This window comes from Bos taurus, chromosome 20, assembly GCF_002263795.3.
Source record: "Bos taurus isolate L1 Dominette 01449 registration number 42190680 breed Hereford chromosome 20, ARS-UCD2.0, whole genome shotgun sequence".
Classification (NCBI taxonomy): domain Eukaryota; kingdom Metazoa; phylum Chordata; class Mammalia; order Artiodactyla; family Bovidae; genus Bos; species Bos taurus.
In genome coordinates, this window is record NC_037347.1 from 32,977,999 (window position 1) to 32,999,526 (window position 21,528).

Genomic DNA, 21,528 nt, shown 5'->3' on the forward strand with positions numbered 1-21,528 from the left:
TTATGCTGATACATGTTGAAATACCATGTGTTATATGTAGGTTAAATAAAATGTATTATTAAAATTTAAAAAATAAGATATGTGGTATATATGTATATGTGTGTATGTATGTGTGTATGGTATATGTGTGTGTGTGTGTATATACATATATATGTGGTATGGTATTTATATGTATGTGTGTATATATATACCATACACACGTAACACACACAATGAAATACTACTCAGCCAGAAGAAAGGATGAAATTTTGCCATTTGCAGGGACATGAATGGACTTGGAAGGCATTATGCTAAGTGAAATAAGTCAGAGAAAGACAAACACTGTATAACATCACTTATATGTGAAACCTAAAAAATTCAGCAAACTAATGAATAGAACAAAAAAGAAGTGGACTCACAGATATAGAGAAAAAGTTAGCGGTTACCAGTGGGGAGAGGGAAGTGGGGAGGGACAATTTTTAAGGGTACGGGAGTAAAAGGGACAAATTATTAGGTATAAAATAAGCTACAAGCATATATTGTACAATGCGGAGAATATAGCTGATATTTATAACAGCTATAAATGGAATATAACCTTTAAAAGTTGTAAATCTCTCTATTGCATACCTATAACTTATCTAATATTGTACAGCAACTATACTGCAATAAAAACCCCTCAAGCCATGATACTCTGAACTTCAATAAAATCATAATTTTAGATTCATTGAAAGATATCAATTGGTATGAGAATAAAAAGACAAGCCATATACTGAAGAGGATATCTGACAAAGGACTGGTATCCTGAATATATTGAGAGTTCATGCAAATTAATATTACATTAACAAACCATATATTTTTAAAAATTTCAAGCATATCATGAAATAGTATATCCAAATAACCAGCAAGTATATTAAAATCTAATTAATACTATTGTGCTGTGCTTAGGCACTCAGTCATGTCCGACTCTTTGTGACCCCATGGACTGTAGCCCGCCAGGCTCCTCTGTCCATGGGGGTTCTCCAGGCAAGAATACTGGAGTGGGTTGCCATGCCTTCCTCATTATTACTCACCAAAAAATATAAATTTTAAAACCACAATAGAATAACACTTTATAGCCACTAAAATGGTAAAAAGTCAAAGGACTTATAGTATGAAGTCTTATTGTCAAATACTTTTGGTGTGAGTATAAGCAAATATTTGGAAAACTTACAGTTTCTACTAAATCTGCATTCCTATAATTCAGGAATTTTGCTCTGAGTTATATAAGAAATAGAAACACATGTTTGCCAAAATCTGTACATAAATATTAATAGAATTACTATTCATAATTGCTAAAAATAAGAAACAACAAAACATCGATCAGAAGAATGGATGAAAAATCGTGGTGTGTTCATACAATGGAATAGATGCAGGCAAAAAAAAAAAAAAAATCAACCACTGGTGAACAACATGGATGAAAAGCAAAATAGTTATGCTTTAAGAAACCAGACCAAAAAATTGCATAGTTCTGATTTTATTTACATTTGGTTCAAAACAGGTAAAACCAGCATATTTGTAACAGATGTCAGAATAGCATTTATTTTGGGGGATTGTAATTACTGGGAGACCTTGACAGAACTTCCTCCAATGCTGGTACTATTCTATGTTTAATTTAGTGGTGTTTATCCACATATATGCATATGTAAAAACACTTCTAGCTGTACCATCAAGATGAGTACACTCTACATGTGTTACAGCATTGCAATTCAAAAGTAAGCAAAATTAAAACTTAGATTTTAGTGAAAGTAAAAGCATCAGTGAAAAGAACATAATCAAATAGGGTAAAATAATATAAGGCAAAAGCTAGAACACAAGTCCCAAATTCTCTCATCTCTGGAGCAGACTGCCAGGTCTGTGCAGGGCTAGGTTCACTCATTTCAGTTCAGTCGCTCAGTCGTGTCCGACTCTTTGCGACCCCATGAATCGCAGCATGCCAGGCCTCCCTGTCCATCACCAACTCCTAGAGTTCACCCAAACTCATGTCCATAGAGTTGGTGATGCCATCCAGCCATCTCATCCTCTGTCATCCCCTTTTCCTCCTGCCCCCAATCCCTCCCAGCATCAGAGTCTTTTCCAATGAGTCAACTCTTTGCATGAAGTGGCCAAAGTACTGGAGTTTCAGCTTTAGCATCATTCCTTCCAAAGAAATCCCAGGGCTGATCTCCTTCAGAATGGACTGGTTGGATCTCCTTGCAGTCAAAGGGACTCTCAAAAGTCTTCTCCAACACCACAGTTCAAAAGCATCAATTCTTTGGCGCTCAGCTTTCTTCACAGTCCAACTCTCACATCCATACATGACCACTCGAAAAACCATAGCCTTGACTAGACGGACCTTTGTTGGCAAAGTAATGTCTCTGCTTTTGAATATGCTATCTAGGTTGGTCATAACTTTCCTTCCAAGGAGTAAGCGCCTTTTAATTTCATGGCTGCAGTCACCATCTGTAGTGATTTTGGAGCCCCCCAAAATAAAGTCTGACATTGTTTCCACTGTTTCCCCATCTATTTCCCATGAAGTGATGGGACTGGATGCCATGATCTTCGTTTTCTGAATGTTGAGCTTTAAGCCAACTTTTTCAGTCTCCTCTTTCACCTTCATCAAGAGGCTTTTTAGTTCCTCTTCACTTTCTGCCATAAGGGTGGTATCATCTGCATATCTGAGGTTATTGATATTTCTCCCGCCAATCTTGATTCCAGCTTGTGTTTCTTCCATCCCATTGTTTCTCATGATGTACTCAGCATAGAAGTTAAATAAGCAGGGTGACAGTATACAGCCTTGACGTACTCCTTTTCCTATTTGGAACCAGTCTGTTGTTCCATGTCCAGTTCTAACTGTTGCTTCCTGACCTGCATACAGGTTTCTCAAGAGGCAGGTCAGGTGGTCTGATATTCCCATCTCTTTCAGAATTTTCCACAGTTTATTGTGATCCACACAGTCAAAGGCTTTGGCATAGTCAATAAAATAGAAATAGATGTTTTTCTGGAACTCTCTTGCTTTTTCCATGATCCAGCGGATGTTGGCAATTTGATCTCTGGTTCCTCTGCCTTTTCTAAAACCAGCTTGAACATCTGGAAGTTCACGGTTCACATATTGCTGAAGCCTGGCTTGGAGAATTTTGAGCATTACTTTACTAGTGTGTGAGATGAGTGCAATTGTGCGATAGTTTGAACATTCTTTGGCACTGCCTTTCTTAAGGATTGGAATGAAAACTGACCTTTTCCAGTCCTGTGGGCACTGCTGAGTTTTCCAAATTTGCTGGCATATTGAGTGCAGCGCTTTCACAGCATCATCTTTCAGGATTTGGAATAGCTCAACTGGAATTCCATCACCTCCACTAGCTTTGTTCGTAGTGATGCTTTCTAAGGCCCACTTGACTTCACATTCCAGGATGTCTGGCTCTAGGTGAGTGAGCACACCATCTAGGTTCACTAGAGGTCAGCTAACACTGAGCATCAGGCTTCAGAGGTAGCAGCCCTTAGGCTCCTGTGGATGGCTCAACTGATACCAAACATGCATTAACACCTTAAAGACAGCAGAACTCTAAGCAGCCTCAGGCACCCAGCTGAACTTTCTATAGTTCAGTCGCCTGTAGCAACCAGAATAAAACTTTTGGCAGTTAGCCTTTCCTTTTCTCACCAGCAGATTCCTGGAGGATGCCTCTGGCATGGACTGACAAAACCACTGCCCTTTGCCCTTTGTCCATTATTCACAAAAAAGCAGTTCCATCCTTCTTATGATAGGTTTTTAGGTATTGTCAATAGATTACCACTGTGTGTGCATGTGTGTGTGTGTGTGTGTGTGTTAAGTCGCTCAGTCCTGTCCAGTTCTTTGTGACTGTAGCTATAACTGGACTACGGTTCATGGACTGTAGTCATGGATTGACTGACTGACATGGACTGTAGCCCATCAGGTTCCTCTGTCTGTGGGATTCTCCAGGCAAGAATACTGGAGTGGGTTGCCATTTCCTTCTGCAGGGGATCTTCCCAATCCAGGGATAGAAAACTTGTGTCTCCTGTGGCTCCTGCTTTGGCAGGCAGAGTCTTTACCCCTGAGCCACCTGGGAAGTTCAAGTAATCTATTTTAGGACATTAGAAAATTACTTGTAATCCATTAAGATAGAAAAATTTGTTCAATAACTGAAAGACTATTTCAACCCTGGTGTTTGAAATTTTTATCACATTCTCAAACTTTGTTATGTAAAATGCATGAGATTAATGGCCAAAGAGCTCTATCTTTGCTTTCTGTTGCCTAAAGCTTTCTTCATGTAGATGTTGGCTCAGATGTTGAGCTGAACAAAGAAATCATCATAAACTTCTGGTCTTTGGTGTCATAACCTATAATGATTAAAATAAGAACTCTGTTTGATCGTGCCTGTCTCAGCCTCTTATTCATCTCAAGTTGTAAAGGGAGGCACATTAGTATTTGTGATCATATGTTGACCAATTGAAATCTCACAGATTGCTTTCAAAAGCAAGTAAAAAAGTGATGTTTAGGGATGAGTTATTACAAAAAGCAATATAGCATTGTACATTCATACTTAATGTTATCTTCATATTTATATAAGATGTTAAAATTCAGCATGTTTCTATGCACATTGTCTCATTTGATCCTCATGAATTTCCATTTATTTGTTTATTTTGTGGTTGCAGAAGGTCTTCGTTATTGAACATGGGCTTTCTCTAGCTGAGAGTGGGGGCTTCTCTTCATCGAGGTGTGCAGGCTTCTTACTGTGGTGGCCTCTCTCGTGGAGCACAGGCTGTAGGTGCATGGGCTTCAGTAGGTGCAGCAGGCAGGCTCAGTGGTTGTGGCACATGGGCTTAGTTGCTCTTTGGCACGTGGAATCTTCCCAGCCCAGGGATCAAACCCATGGCCCCTGCATTGGCAGGTGGATTTCTTCCCATTACGCCCCAGGGAAGTCCATATATGTCTGTAAAGCAGGCACCATATCCACTGGGGATCCACTCAAGGTCACCAAGTAAGTGGAGGAATTGGGATTAGAACACATATGCTTTAGTCTCTCTACTGCAATTTCTATGGTTGGTATGACTGTTGCTAAGTCATTTCAGTCGTGTCCGACTCTGTGCGACCCCATAGACGGCAACCCACCGGGCTCCCCTGTCCCTGGGATTCTCCAGGCAAGAACACTGGAGTGGGTTGCCAATGGGTTTCCTTCTCCAATGCATGAAAGTGAAAAGTGAAAGTGAAGTCGCTCAGTTGTGTCCGACTCTTAGCGATCCCACGGACTGCAGCCTACCAGGCTACTCCATCAATGGGATTTTCCAGGCAAGAGTACTGGAGTGAGTTGTCATTGCCTTCTCTGTAAGGTAAGGTTGGACTTTCACAATCTTTTGCTTTTGAACTCTCAAATTTGAGAGTTTGAGCCAGAGGTGTCCTTTCCCCTCCCTTCCCCCCTCCATTCATATTTGCCCAAAACTTTGCAATTCTTGACATTTATACAGGAGATATTCAACACACCATTTTGCTGGCCATGCAAGGGGCAAGGATAACATGGAGATTTTGTTATACTTCCCCCAAATAATAGATCCCTGTGATGAAAGTAGGGAGATTATGAAAAAAAAGATAGACACAATTTGCTTTAGGTTTAGACAATGTCAGAAAAACTTATTAAATCATCAGAGAAGGGAGACAAATGCATAACCGCCATCTCAAATACCTGAAAAGTGTCCCTAAAGAAGTGTAACATATAGGACTTAACTCTAAGAAGGAGGCTTATTAGAAAAATTCAGTTCTCTGTAAGTTCCCTCAGCATTTGAAATGACTAAAAATACAACTCATGAACTGTCATTATTTCCTACACTATTCACATTATTTTTCTCCATTGTTTTAGTAAGGTATAATTTTATATTTAATAAAATTCCTCTTTTTTTTAAGTGCTCAGTTCTGCAAATTTTGGCTAACACATGCAGTTGTGTATAACCACCACCCAATCAAGATAAAGAATAATTCTATCATTCCCCTCAAATCCTATATCATATATGTTTTCTGATTTTCTACAATTACCTAAAATGTGTTGACAAATCATGAAATCCAGAAGCATAGAAGTTAAGCTATGTATGTATACACAAAATACGTAGATAATTTTCCTAACTGGTAGAGCTATATGTCTGACAGATTCTGCAACTCTTATTAGTATTCTGGGGCACACACGCTTGAGATCTGGAGCTATAAAGCTAAGGAATACCCTAACTTACATAAAGAAGTCTAAGAAAGATCCTTTGTCAGGAAAGTGGGACCTGTTAGAGGTGGACCTCAGCTCTCTGGTTGTAAAAAAATAGATTATTCTTCTTTTCATTCAACACAAACTCTCCCTCATCGTCAATAATTTTTGACTTAGCCCAGTGTGAGATTTTTCTCCCTTGTATAAACACCGGTCTGATTTTACAGGAGAAATCTATTAAAGAAGGTAATTTACAGAACTGTGCTATACTTGTAGAAATGCTTAATTCTACCATTCTGTGAATCTAGCTGCAACTTAATCATAAAGTAAGGATGTGAGTTTTATCAATGAGCCCAGCTATTCTGGACTGAAACCTCACAGAGGAAGAAGGGATGATTAATTGGGCAAGTAAAAATTTCCTGCTCATGGCATCCTCCAACTGTGTGTATAGCAATCATTATATTTTAACATGCTGGGAATACTCGACTTGATTGAGTGTTAATCAATAAAAATTCCCTTTAAAAGGATTGCTGCTGTGGGGTCTGCTCTTGTTTCCTGGAGCTGCAGAGACATACTGAGAATTCAAAGTAAAGCATACTGCACAATATTTAATAAAGTGCTAATAAAGTACTCAAGGGGCACCGTCCCTTGTTTGCTAAAAATACAGTAAATTTTCCTGAAAGTCATGTTATTGTTTCCTCTTTGAATATTTCCATTAGATCCAAGGTAGACTGACATGATAGAAATGATGAAGTGAAAATTATAGTTATCCATTGGATATCAGAAGAGAAAGAAGATAAGAGATTTACAATAAAAATAAAACTCGAATTCAAACTCATTCCATTTTCAATTAAAGCACACATTTAAGCATGAGGTTATGCAGCCTTAGCAGATGAGTTGAGCTAACTTATAGGTATTTAATCAATTCCACAAGGTAGAGTCCCCTGTTGTTGTTTTGTGAATGTAATTTACATTGATATGTAATGTAATATAATTTACATTGATAATCATAAGGCTAATTTAAAATAATAAAGGAGACCTACATGAATACAGTAAAGCCAATTCTCTCTCAGACTCCAAATGGTCCGTATCAGATTGTGAAAACTGACCCTAGTATTCATCAACAACTTTACCTGGGACTTCAGGTGGTAGGTGAACAGGACAAAAAGAGAGGAAAGAAAAATGTAGCAAAATGTATTTTTTTTGTTTTCTTTGGGTGAAGAAATCTAGAATGTCCTATTTCCTTTTTATCATCCTGGCTGAAAGCAACATAGAGCCAACTCAAAACAGCATCTCGTCTAAAAGACATAGACTGCTGACCAAGCAGTGAATTCCTCAATTCATATTAAGCGATGAGGGTGAAAGAGGAGACTGAAAAAAGCTGCCTTGAAATTCAACATGAAAAAAACTTAGATCATGGCATCTGGTCCCATTATTTTATGGCAAATAGAAGGGGGAAAAGTGGAAGTAGTGACAGATTTTATTTTCTTGGTCTCCTAAATCACTGTGGATGGTGACCGCAGCCTGAAATTAAAAGACGCTTGCTCCTTGGAAAAAAAGTTGTGACCAACCTAGACAGTGTATTAAAAACCAGAGACATCAGGTTGACAAAGGCCCATATAGTCTTTGCTTTGCATAGAAAAGCTATGGTTTTTCCAGTAGTCATGTATGGATGTGAGAGTTGGACCATAAAGAAGGCTAAGCACTGAAGAATTAATGCTTTTGAACTATGGTGCTGGAAAAGATTCTTGAGAGTTTCTTGGACTGCAGGAGATCAAACCAGTTAATCCTAAAGGAAATCAACCCTGAGTATTCATCAGAAGCACTGATGCTGAAGTTAAAGCTCCAATATCTTGGCCACCTGATGAGAAGAGTTGACTCATTGGAAAATACCCTGATGCTGGGAAAGATTGGAGGCAAAAGGAGAAGGAAATGGCAGAGGATGAAATGATTAGATACTATCACTGACTAAATGGACATGAATCTGAGCAAACTCCAGGAGATAGTGGAGGACAGAGGAGGCTGGTGTGTTGCAGCTCATGGGGTCACCAGGAGTCAGACAAAACTTAGGGACTGAACAACAACAAAATTTTTTTCAGTTCTCATGCATTTCTCCCACCCCCAGCACAGACACATATTTTTTTTTCAAAGTTAAAGGCCATCACATAACTGTTTTTCCTCTCTTTAAGAGCTGACTATAGAGTTTGCTCAAGGATCAGCCCACACAAGTGACAGAACTGAAGGATTATGGACATGTTTCTGATCTCCCAACAGCAGGGAACAACTTTATTGAGTTCAGTGAGCACTTTTCTCCTGGAAAAAAAAAATCTATTAAACTCAAACTTCTTAGAGGAAGTGATGACCGCGTAAAAAGAGATATTTGTTAGCTAACAATATTTACTGAGCACCTAATTGACAGTGTCTGTACAATTTTCTCTAAGCTCTATCCTGCCTGTCTTTGAAGAGGGAAATAGAAAGTATCATTTTCTTAATTGTCATGAGTTAAAATTCTGATTATGAAATATAAGAGAAATGTTTGGTAGATTAAATACATTTTGAAAAGAATGAAAACTTCATTCACTACTCAGCAGTGTATACTTAAAATCCAGCACCTTATTTACTGCTGTTCAACATCTTTAAATATTTCTCTCAGTCTTCTACTTCTTTCTGTCTCCTCTTCTGACTCTGATGCTCCTGTACTCCTCCTGGACCCAGCCAGATAACTCAAGATAATCCCCTCATCTCATCCCCTTAACAATGCATACATCTGCAAGGTCCCTTTTGCCATGTAAAATAATATATATACAGGTTTCAAGGATTAGGATGTTGATAATTTTGGAGGAGCCATTATTCTGTCAACCGCATATGCTAGTTGCTAAGCTGTTTTTCTTTGGTGACAAACCCACTTTTCCATTTCTTTGATTAGAGATAATGGAACTTTGCAAACTGTGTTTTTGCTTTAGTAACTGGTTCTATGTTAGGTTATGCCAATAGGGGGCATTAAAGGATATTGGAAGACCAGAAGAAGGGACTGAATTCTTTCTGTGCATCTTGATGCTGTCACTGGCATTGCGCCAGCAATGGTCCTCACTGGCAATAGCAGATGATACAGAGCCCAGCCTTTCTCCAGATTCCCAGAATGGCCACACTTTCACAGTCAGTCTCATTACCTCAGACTACCCACAGAAGTTGGGCAATGACCTCTTGAGCGATTGAAATCTCCACTCATTACAGCCACTGCTCCAAACATCTGCGTTCTCTGATAACCTCAAATTACTTTATTTGTTTCTCCAACCCTAAAGATGACAGCAGTTTCTTGCAATAATTACCATAGCATTCATTTTTAGACTTTTCAGTTCTCCAACATCTGTTTAATCATTTCCCTACATTAAAATCTCTTGGTTGGAATACCCAATATACTTTTGATTCCCTGATACATTTGCAGTATAATCAGATTTTCAAACCTCCTAACAAATGGGTACAAAATTTAAGAGTGATAATAGCCTTAAAAGAAATGAATAAGAATAGCTGTGAGGGAAGACAAATGTTCTCAAGTTTGACTGATGCTGATTGTTTTGTAGGATACATTATAGTAAAGAAAGAAAAGTCTATCTTCCCAACAAAATCATTTCACAACATTATAAGGTTAACATTTTCTTTTTAATATGAAGCAACCAAAATCCAAAAGTCATTCACACTGGTTTAGATTTATTTGAAAGTGAAAAATCATTTAAAGAAATACAATACAGGATTTATAGAAAGTCTTGATCCATCTTAAAGCTTAAAATATGCAAAAAAAATGGTTTAGTTTGGCAAGATTTAATTCAATACTTATGTGATTTTTAATACCAGTAGTTTAATGATTCTTCTCAGTGAAGTTACTAATAAAATTTCACAGGCACACATATATTTGTGCACACAGGCATGAAAAAGAGAGAGATTTATAAATTATAATGTCTTATAGTCTTGAAACAAGCTGCCAAAAGAAACAATCCATTTGAATTTCTAGATTGTATTATAGTAAAACCACACTCACAATTTATGACCTCATTTACATTATCATATGTTTGAACATCCTTTAGATTACACTCTTGCCAGAGATAAATGCACTTGACATAAAATAGTAATGTTTCAATCATGGAAATGTGATCTTAATCCTGTTTAAATCTGCTTTTTATACTCTGACATTAATTAGCAATCCAGAGCCCCTTCTAAGCCTCCACACCCAGTCTTTGAAGCGGTTATTTATCAGATAGGAATGATGTTTGTCTAAGAGTGCACTTCTCTTAATGGACCTAATATCATTATTTTTAAAATATCCAGATCCTGGCCATTTCCCCTCTCTCCCCCACCCTCTGCTCACCTCAATGGCCTGTTTAGCTCTTTGAAGTCATTGAGACACTGGGAGGAGATGAGGTGATATCAATCTAACAGAAGTCAAAACAATCCAGTGCATATGCAATAAAAAGACAATACTCTGGGGGCTGGGTGGAAGGAGTTTGGAACCTAGAGCCAGTTCCGTGGAGGGCTACCATATATAAAGATGGGTTACATGAACAATGGAGTTTAAGGGAAAAAGTATTTCCCAGAAGGAAAAACTGAAGTGGCGTGTGTATGTATGCATGTTTATGTGTGTGTATAGACCAGACCTTTTAGAACTAACACCCAAAAAAGATGTCCTTTTCATTATAGGGGACTGGAATGCAAAAGTAGGAAGTCAAGAAACACCTGGAGTAACAGGCAAATTTGGCCTTGGAATACGGAATGAAGCAGGGCAAAGACTAATAGAGTTTTGCCAAGAAAATGCACTGGTCATAACAAACACCTTCTTCCAACAACACAAGACAAGACTCTATACATGGACATCACCAGATCGTCAACACAGAAATCAGACTGATTATATTCTTTGCAGCCAAAGATGGAGAAGCTCTATACAGTCAGCAAAAACAAGACCAGGAGCTGACTGTGGCTCAGACCATGAACTTCTTATTGCCAAATTCAGACTTAAATTGAAGAAAGTAGGGAAAACCACTAGACCATTCAGTATGACCTAAATCAAATCCCTTATGATTATACAGTGGAAGTGAGAAATAGATTTAAGGGCCTAGATCTGGTAGATAGAGTGCCTGATGAACTATGGAATGAGGTTCGTGACATTGTACAGGAGACACGGATTAAGACCATTCCCATAGAAAAGAAATGCAAAAAAGCAAAACGGCTGTCTGGGGAGGCCTTACAAATAGCTGTGAAAAGAAGAGAAGCGAAAAGCAAAGGAGAAAAGGAAAGATATAAACATCTGAATGCAGAGTTCCAAAGAACAGCAAGAAGAGATAAGAAAGCCTTCTTCAGCGATCAATGCAAAGAAATAGAGGAAAACAACAGAATGGGAAAGACTAGGGATCTCTTCAAGAAAATCAGAGATACCAAAGGAACATTTCATGCAAAGATGAGCTCGACAAAGGATAGAAATGGTATGGACCTAACAGAAGCAGAAGATATTAAGAAGAGATGGCAAGAATACACAGAAGAACTGTACAAAAAAGATCTTCACGACCCAGATACTCACAGTGGTGTGATCACTGACCTAGAGCCAGACATCCTGGAATGTGAAGTCAAGTGGGCCTTAGAAAGCATCACTACAAACAAAGCTAGTGGAGGTGATGGAATTCCAGTTGAGCTATTCCAAATCCTGAAAGATGATGCTGTGAAAGTGCTGCACTCAATATGCCAGCAAATTTGGAAAACTCAGCAGTGGCCACAGGACTGGAAAAGGTCAGTTTTCATTCCAATCCCAAAGAAAGGCAATGCCAAAGAATGCTCAAACTACCACACAATTGCACTCATCTCACACGCTAGTTAAGTAATGCTCAAAATTCTCCAAACCAGGCTTCAGCAATATGTGAACCGTGAACTTCCTGATGTTCAAGCTGGTTTTAGAAAAGGCAGAGGAACCAGAGATCAAATTGCCAACATCCGCTGGATCATGGAAAAGGCAAGAGAGTTCCAGAAAAACATCTATTTCTGCTTTATTGACTATGCCAAAGCCTTTGACTGTGTGGATCACAATAAACTGTGGAAAATTCTGAAAGAGATGGGAATACCAGAACACCTGATCTGCCTCTTAAGAAATTTGTATGCAGGTCAGGAAGCAACAGTTAGAACTGGACATGGAACAACAGACTGGATCCAAATAGGAAAAGGAGTTCGTCAAGGCTGTATATTGTCACCCTGTTTATTTAACTTCTATGCAGAGTACATCATGAGAAACGCTGGACTGGAAGAAACACAAGCTGGAATCAAGATTGCCGGGAGAAATATCAATAACCTCAGATATGCAGATGACACCACCCTTATGGCAGAAAGTGAAGAGGAACTAAAAAGCCTCTTGATGAAAGCGAAAGAGGAGAGTGAAAAAGTTGGCTTAAAGCTCAACATTCAGAAAATGAAGATCATGGCATCTGGTTCCATCACTTCCTGGGAAATAGATGGGGAAAGAGTGGATATCATGTCAGACTTTATTTTTTTGGGCTCCAAAATCACTGTAGATGGTGACTGCAGCCATGAAATTAAAAGGCGCTTACTCCTTGGAAGGAAAGTTATGACCAACCTAGATAGCATATTCAAAAGCAGAGACATTACTTTGCCAACAAAGGTTCGTGTAGTCAAGGCTATGGTTTTTCGAGTGGTCATGTATGGATGTGAGAGTTGGACTGTGAAGAAGGCTGAGCGCCGAAGAATTGATGCTTTTGAACTGTGGTGCTGGAGAAGACTCTTGAGAGTCCCTTTGACTGCAAGGAGATCCAACCAGTCCATTCTGAAGGAGATCGGCCCTGGGATTTCTTTGGAAGGAATGATGCTAAAGCTGAGACTCCAGTACTTTGGCCACCTCAGGCGAAGAGTTGACTCATTGGAAAAGACTCTGATGCTGGGAGGGATTGGGGGCAGGAGGAGAAGGGGATGACAGAGGATGAGATGGCTGGATGGCATCACTGACTCGATGGACTGAGTCTGAGTGAACTCCGGGAGTTGGTGATGGACAGGGAGGCATGGCGTGCTGCGATTCATGGGGTCGCAAAGAGTCAGACACGATTGACTGGTCTGGTCTGACCTGATAGATTAGAAGGTGGATATATCTTCCCTAGAGCTCAGTCAGTAAAGAAACTGCCTGCAATGCAGGATACCTGGGTTCAGGTATTCTGCATTGGGTTTGGGAAGATTCCTGGGTTGGGAAGATTCCCTGGAGAAGGAAATGACAACCCATTCCAGTCTTCTTGCCTGGAGAATCACATGGACAGAGAAGCCTAGCAGGCTAGTCCATGGGGTCACAAGCGTCGGACATGACTTAGTGATTAAACCAAACCACCACCAATATTCTTGCATTCCAGTCTGAGGTCTAGTGCTAGTCGTAAGAGACCCGGGGACTGTAACAGAGGTTCAGCTGTATAGATTATTTCCCACTGGCTGCTGCTTGAGGCACTGCCCAACCTTGAACTGCACCCTCCTCCTTAAAGCTCAGAGCCTCACGGTTAACAGAGTTTTCCTTACCAATAAGAGAGGCTTGTTTACTGAGAATATAATTGGGCTTCCCTGGTGGCTCAGAAGACAAAGAATCTGCCTGCAGTGTGGGAGACCTGGGTTTGATCCCTAGGTTGGGAAGATCCCCTGGAGGAGGGCATGGCAGCTGTCTCCAGTATTATTGCCTGGAGAGTCCGCATGGACAGAAGAACTGGGGGCTATAGTCCATGGGTTCACAAAGAGTGGGACAGGACTGAGAGACTAAGCACAACATGATAAGAGAAGTTATTCCATCGCCTAAAATATTGACCCACCATAGAAATGACTTGACAGTCTGATACTATGCAATGTAAGGGATTCATAATGTATACTAGTTAGAAAAGAAAGGAGAAGTTGTATGGATAAATATTAATTTTAGTTTGAAAATATAAAAGTAAGAAAAAAGACTGTCCTTGGAGTTTAAACTCTGGAGGAATAGTTTCAAACTTGAAAATATCTGGATTCAAAGGATGAATCAAAAGACTGAAGAGCAAAACCCATTACAAATTAATTTTAAGTTTATAAACCAGAGCCACGATTCAAAGCTATAGGTAAAGGTCTAACTGCCAAGCTTGGTGCTGGGCCCAGATTCCAATAACTCCTTCACCTTAATATTATAAGACAGTGAGCATGGGAAAAATGAAATTATTGGAATAATATTTATTAAGGGATATAAAAAGGCTATGGTTGTGGAAAGAAGATTTGAGGATAATTATAGCCAAATGAAAAGTCATTTTGAATGGTTATTAATTTATTCATTGAAATTTTTGCATTTCTCTGATGACTCAATTGAAAGTTCAGGCCTACAGAGGGGTCCTTGGGCACTGATGGGTTAATGCATTTTAATCTTCATGTGAGAATCTAACAGAATCACATACATAATGTGTCACTTAGCCTGGTGCCTACAGTATGTACTAAGGACTCAGCATGGGTGCGTGCTAAGTTGCTTCAGTAATGTCCGACTTTTTGCAACTCTATGGACTGTAGCCCACCAGGCTCCTCTGTCCATGAGAGTAACTGTACATAACATTAGTGTGTCTGTAGTAAATAGCAACCCACTCCAGTATTCTTGCCTGGAGAATCCCAGGGACGGGGAAGCCTGGTGGGCTGCTGTCTATGAAGTCACACAGAGTCGGACACGACTGACGTGACTTAGCAGCAGCAGCAGTCTTCTCCGGGAGTGATTTTCAGAGAGTAAATGATAGGGAGCCTGAAACACTGAGTGAAATGTAGTTGATGAAGTTCTCTTAACTATTGCCAGATGAAGGTATATTTTCCAACACTATTTTTAAAAAATTTTTATTATTTTTAAATATTATCTTTCATTCTCTCTTGCCCTTGTATGTGTCTTTGGAGATTAAACAAAAATTTACCTCTTGTGTGTGATTTCTGTTCCATATATATACTGCCAGAATACCTTAATGAAAAAAGAAAAAAAAATTAAACCTTACTAACAGAGGCAAAACATCTGAATAATTGAAGGAATCACCCCATTTTCATCTGGGTGTTGTATTATATGGTAGTTTTAGGCACAGCTACACAATAGAAAGTGAAGAGGAACAAGCTAATTTGTGTTGTCAAATAAACAGAAATCTAGAGGTGCCAAATTTGGTATCTTCATCCAAATAATCAGTCAGGGTTTTTACAGTCATTGTATTAACTGATAATTTTCAAATTTCATCTAACTTTTGTTTGTCTCTTCTTTGCTTTCCCTACTTTTAGCACATAATAGTTTCTGCTTTTCTTCTTCTCTGCTCATTGCTTGCAGTATAGATTATACAGACTTGTCTATAGCCTAGACTTCAAATGGTTAATATTTATCAGTGACAAATACTTAAAATTATCCTATGTTAGTCTGAAACCATTGTGCCATATTACTAATAAGCTGTCCTGACAATATTTACTTCACATTAAAGCTATCTGCATAATTTCTAAATCATTTATATTTCAATTACCCCTATAACTATTAACTCCAGCAAATATCCTACCATCAAATCAAACCACTAAATAACTGGAAGTGGAAATGTGCTTATTTCATATTGCCTTACTATCATTTCCAACAGATATTTTGTATAGTTTAATTTAAAATCATTTTTAACTAGGTTAAGGATTCCCAATCTCCTTTAGAGCAATTGTAATAAACTGTAGACCATTCAAATGCAGTCTTTTAAAATGCTGAATTTTCCAAACTCTGTGTCTCTTAGGTATAAACTAGGAGCTGTATCTCAGGGTTTTGTTTTGTTTTTTAATATTGGTCAAATAAAATAAGAATGGCATGAATAATCATAATAGATGTATTCTTTTAAATCTTAGTAATAAAATTTAATAGTGAGGAATAATGAGTAATATCTTTTGGGAAATTATACCAACAATTGCCATGTGTGAAGAATTTAAGTTTTGTAACTACACAGAGTATATGATAATGCTGGGTTATAATTTCCTTGCTATAAATTCTTTTAAGTAGAAAGTAACTTACTTCCCTATTGCTAGCCCATGCACACTGGGACATTCTTTCTTAACAGCCTGCAGGTGTCCACATTACTTAGTCATAACTTTATTCATTTTATTGAAGTATACTTGATTGATAACATTGTGTTAGCTTCTGGTATATAGCCAAGTGATTCAGTTATACATGCTACTGCTCAGTCGCTTCAGTTGTGTTCGACTCTTTTGCGATCCTAGGAACTGTAACGCACCAGTCTCCTCTGTTCGTGGGATTCTCTGGGCAAGACTACTAGAGTGGTTAGCTATTCCCTTCTCCAGGGGATCTTCCCAACCCAGGAATCAAACCCAGGTCTCCCGCATTGCGGGCAGATTCTTTACCAGCTGGGTCACAAGGGAAGCAGTAGCAGATGAGATGGTTAGATAGTGACACTGACTCAATGAATTTGATCAAACTCCAGGAGATAGTGACCAACAGGGAAGCCTAACACGTGGCAGTTCATGGGGTTGCAAAGAGTCGGACACGACTTAGTGACTGAACAACAACAGTTTATATCTGCTAATCCCAAACTTTGGAGAAGGAAATGGCAACCCACTCCAGTGTTCTTGCCTGGAGAATCCCAGGGACGGGGGAGCCTGGTGGGCTGCCCCGTCTATGGGGTCACGCAGAGTCGGACACCACTGAAGTGACTCAGCAGCAGCAATCCCAAACTATTAATTTATCCTTACCCCATCTTCCCTCTTTGGTGACCATAATCTTGCTTTCTATGTCTATGAGTCTGTTTCCATTTTGTAAAGTTCATTTGTATCTGTTTCCTTAGATTCCACATATAAGTGATATCACATGGTAATTTGTCTTTCTCTGTATGATTTGCTTTACTTAATATGATCATCTCTAGGTCCATTCGTGTTGCTACAAGTGGCATTATTTCTGTTTTTTTAAATGAAGAAGTGATATTCCTTTGCATATAAGAATCACATCTTCATTATACATTCATCTATTGATGGACATTTAGGTTGCTTCCACACCTTGGCTATTGTAAATAGTGCTGCTATGAACATATAAGTGCATAAATCTCTTTGAATTAGAGATTTTTTCAGATATATGCCCAAGGGTGGGGTTGCTAGATCATATGGTAATTCTATTTTTAGGTTTTAAAGAAATTTCCATACTGTTTTCCATGGTGGCAGCACCAATTTATATCCCCGCCAACAGTATAGGAGGGTTCCCTTTTCTCCACTCCTTCTCCAGCATTTATTATTTGTAGACGTTTTGAAGATGGTCATTCTGACCAGTGTGATGTGATACCTCACTGTAGTTTTGATGTGCATTTCTCTAATAATTAGCTGTGTTAAGTATCTTTTCATGTGTCTTTTGATAATATGTATGTCTTCTTTGGAGAAATGTCTATTTAGGTCTTTTGCCCATTTTTAAAATTGGGTTATTTATTTATTTTGTTATTGAGTTATATAAACTCTTTGTATATTTTGGAAATTAATCTCTTGTTCGTCACTTTGTTTGCAAATATTTTTTCCCAGTCTGTGTGTTGTCTTTTGTTTCATTTATGATTTCCTTTGCTGTGCAAAAGCTTAATAGTCTGATTATGTCCCATTGTTTATTTTCAATTTTACTTTTATTGGCTTGGGAGGCTGTCCTAAGAAAACATTGTTACTATTCAGAGAACGTTTTGCCTGTGTTCTCTCCTGGGCATTTTACGGTGCCATGTTTTATATTTAAGTCTTTAAGTAATTTTGAATGTATTTTTGGGTATGGTGTGAGGGAATGTTGTAATTTCATTGATTTAAATACAGCTGTTAAGTTTTCCTAACACAACTTGCTGAGACTGTCTTTTCTCCATTGTATATTCATTATATTTTCAGTCATAAGTGTGTTCCCTTCGGTAGCTCAGCTGGTAGAGCGGAGGACTGTAGATGCCTGTCTGTGGCCATCCTTAGGTCGCTGGTTCGATTCCGGCTCGAAGGACAAAGGTTTTATATTTATCAATGGAACAGAATAGATAGCCCAGAAATAAACCCACATACCTCTAGTCAATTAATCTTTGACAAAGGAGACAAGAATGTACAATGGAGCCACAACTTTAAATACTGCATTTTTGAATTTCCATGCATGATTAGTCTTATGACTCTTTGTGTCTGCAACCCAGCATTATTTACTTTGAGAACTGTGCCATTTTTCAGTGTTCTGATTCCATGGGTTTTCTGCCAAACCCATTAATTTGGAGGTTGCATGCTTATTAATTTTTCTATTTTAGGAAGGTAGCTCCATAATTTCCTCATCCCCCAGTGATATTTATGTGGGGTGTTCATTTGGATTGTATTTCTTAGCTCCTATTCTCTTCTTTGTACTTTACAAATTAATCACTCAACCTGGGAAATAAGGAATCCAGGTATTTGTAGTGTCCTTTCAGAATTTTTTGTCAGTTGCTATGTGATTTATTATAGATTTTGGCGTTCATCTCTTCTTGGTCCACAATTGTCTTTGTTGGGCCAGGAAAGACATTTTGTGTTTGGCTCCTTAGCCATTTTGTGTTAATTATAAGTTTGTTTGTATTTGATATAGTATACATTTTGTAACACTTTCTGTAGGGCATGTAAAGGCAAGTTTATATGCATGTTTTTCATACAAGCTATCAAAGATACTCTGACTCCATATATAGCCATTTAGTGCTCAGTACAAATATTATATAATTATTAAATAGCATGCATTCTTATATCTTAGAACTATGCTATTTATCTATAGTAACTAAAAAAGTCCTTATATGTATTTTCAGAGATATCTGAAAATGTTCTTAGTATTTTGGTCAAATGACATTTCCAAACTATATGTAATAATGAAATGAAATTTTATTATTGTCTATATGGGAAGGTAAAAAATATGTCTTGTACAAGTGTGATACATAATAAAGTAATTAGTCATCATTTGGTTTTACTTAGTGTATAGTAGCAGAGAAGGCGATGGCACCCCACTCCTGTACTCTTGCCTGGAAAATCCCATGGATGGAGGAGCCTGGTAGGTTGCAGTCCATGGGTTCGCTAAGAGTCGGACATGACTGAGAGACTTCCTTTTCACTTTTCACTTTCATGCATTGGAGAAGGAAATAGCAACCCAGTCCAGTATTCTTGCCTGGAGAATCCTAGGGACGGGGGAGCCTGGTGGGCTGCCATCTATGGGGTCGCACAGAGTCGGACATGAATGAAGTGACTTAGCAGCAGCAGCAGTGTATAGTAGATAAAATGAGGCCTAGGTCTTAGGCTTGACTTTTTAAATCAAAGAAGTATGCATTTTCATTTGCTTTTTCCAAAAAGACTAATGTTTTGATCAAAAAAAAAAAAGAACACAAGCTTCAATCCTTTTAAAATATCTTTAGGCTATAAAGAATAAATTCAGTGATTATAATATATATATAGATTCAAGGAAATCAATTTTATCTTCAACATTGTATTCACATAGTAATTGCAGAACCAGAGGGTGTGGTTACCTTTAACTTAGGACAGTATATGTTTGTGAAGTTTTAATTTCATTTTTTACAATTTCCTTACAAGTTGTATAAATAAGTGCATATATATTTCCCTACATACAACTTGAGTTAAGAAACAGAATTTAAAGTATTCCATTTATGCTGTATCTAGGATACTAATCAGTAAGTTGAGAAAATCTCAGTTCATTCATTAATTGGTGATTTTTAAAATCTGAATTGATTGATTGACTATATTAGATATTAACTTAATATATCAAAATATTTTGTATTAAATATTATCATACATGGAATTTGCTCTAAAATCATTCAATTTGAAATAGCAGTGTGTAAAAAACAAAAGTTTCCCTTGAACTGATAGTTTTTGAGTCTGAATGATGATTATGTGAAGGTTTATTTACTGTTCTCTACACTTTTGCAAGTGTGTGAAATTTTTCTTGATAAAATATATTAAAAGACATCAAGTAATAAGATAGCTGTGACTGCAAATTACCAAAATATTTGTTGTTTACCACCTGAGAAGTATAGGTTTACAAAAGCTGGCCATCATAAACATACACTCAGGGCAAATTATGAATCTGTTCACGTTCAGCACTAGAGTTGTGGACAGCTACTCTGAATGTAGTTTATAGCTTAGATACAGGATCTTGTAAGTTTATGCATTTAATATGCAGGTCAGGAAGCAAGAGTTAGAACTGGACATGGAACAACAGGTTGGTTCCAAATGGGAAAAGGAGTACATCAAGGCTTTATATTGTCACCCTGCTTATTTAACTTATATACAGAGTACATCATGAGAAACGCTGGGCTGGAAGAAGCACAAGCTGGAATCAAGATTGCTGGGAGAAATATCAATAACCTCAGATATGCAGATGACACCACCCTTATGGCAGAAAGTGAAGAGGAACTAAAAAGCCTCTTGATGAAAGTGAAAGAGGAGAGTGAAAAAGTTGGCTTAAAGCTCAACATTTAGAAAACGAAGATCATGGCATCTGGTCCCATCACTTCCTGGGAAATAGATGGGGAAAGAGTGGAAATCATGTCAGACTTTATTTTTTGGGGCTCCAAAATCACTACAGATGGTGACTGCAGCCATGAAATTAAAAGACGCTTACTCCTTGGAAGGAAAGTTATGACCAACCTAGATAGCATATTCAAAAGCAGAGACATTACATTGCTTACAAAGGTCCGTGTAGTCAAGGCTATGGTTTTTCCAGTGGTCATGTATGGATGTGAGAGTTGGACTGTGAAGAAAGCTGAGTGCTGAAGAATTGATGCTTTTGAACTGTGGTGTTGGAGAAGACTCTTGAGAGTCCCTTGGACTGCAAGGAGATCCAACCAGTCCATCCTAAAGGACATTAGCCCTGGGATTTCTTTGGAAGGAATGATGCTAAAGCTGAAACTCCAGTACTTTGGCCACCTCATGCCAAGAGTTGACTCATTGGAAAAGCCTCTGATGCTGGGAGGGATTGGGGGCAGGAGGAGAAGGGGACGACAGAGGATGAGATGGCTGGATGGCATCACTGACTCGATGGACGTGAGTCTCAGTGAACTCTGGGAGATTGTGATGAACAGGGAGGCCTGGTGTGCTGCAATTCATGAGGTCGCAAAGAGTCGGACACAACTGAGAGACTGAACTGAACTGAACTGAACTGAAGACAAATACAGGATTTAGCCAAAGGTGTAGTCTTAAATGATGCTAGAATGGTAGTCAGGAAAGTGAACAAAAGCACAAATAGTCATTGAGTCTAATTCTTTGTTTTTCTGTGCTGAGCATTTTTCAGAACTCCTAGAACAGCTAGATACTTGTCCTGCCTGTGTCTCACACTGTGTCCAAATTT

At 38.4% G+C, this 21,528-nt stretch overlaps 1 non-coding gene across 1 annotated transcript; it reads left to right on the forward strand.

Moving 5' to 3' along the window:
• Positions 1–18,085: 18,085 nt before the first annotated feature.
• TRNAY-GUA (transfer RNA tyrosine (anticodon GUA)) lies at positions 18,086–18,174 on the forward strand. Its single transcript is given in 2 exon segments — positions 18,086–18,122; positions 18,139–18,174. It is a non-coding gene; the product is annotated as a tRNA-Tyr (tRNA).
• The last annotated feature ends 3,354 nt before the right edge of the window (positions 18,175–21,528 follow it).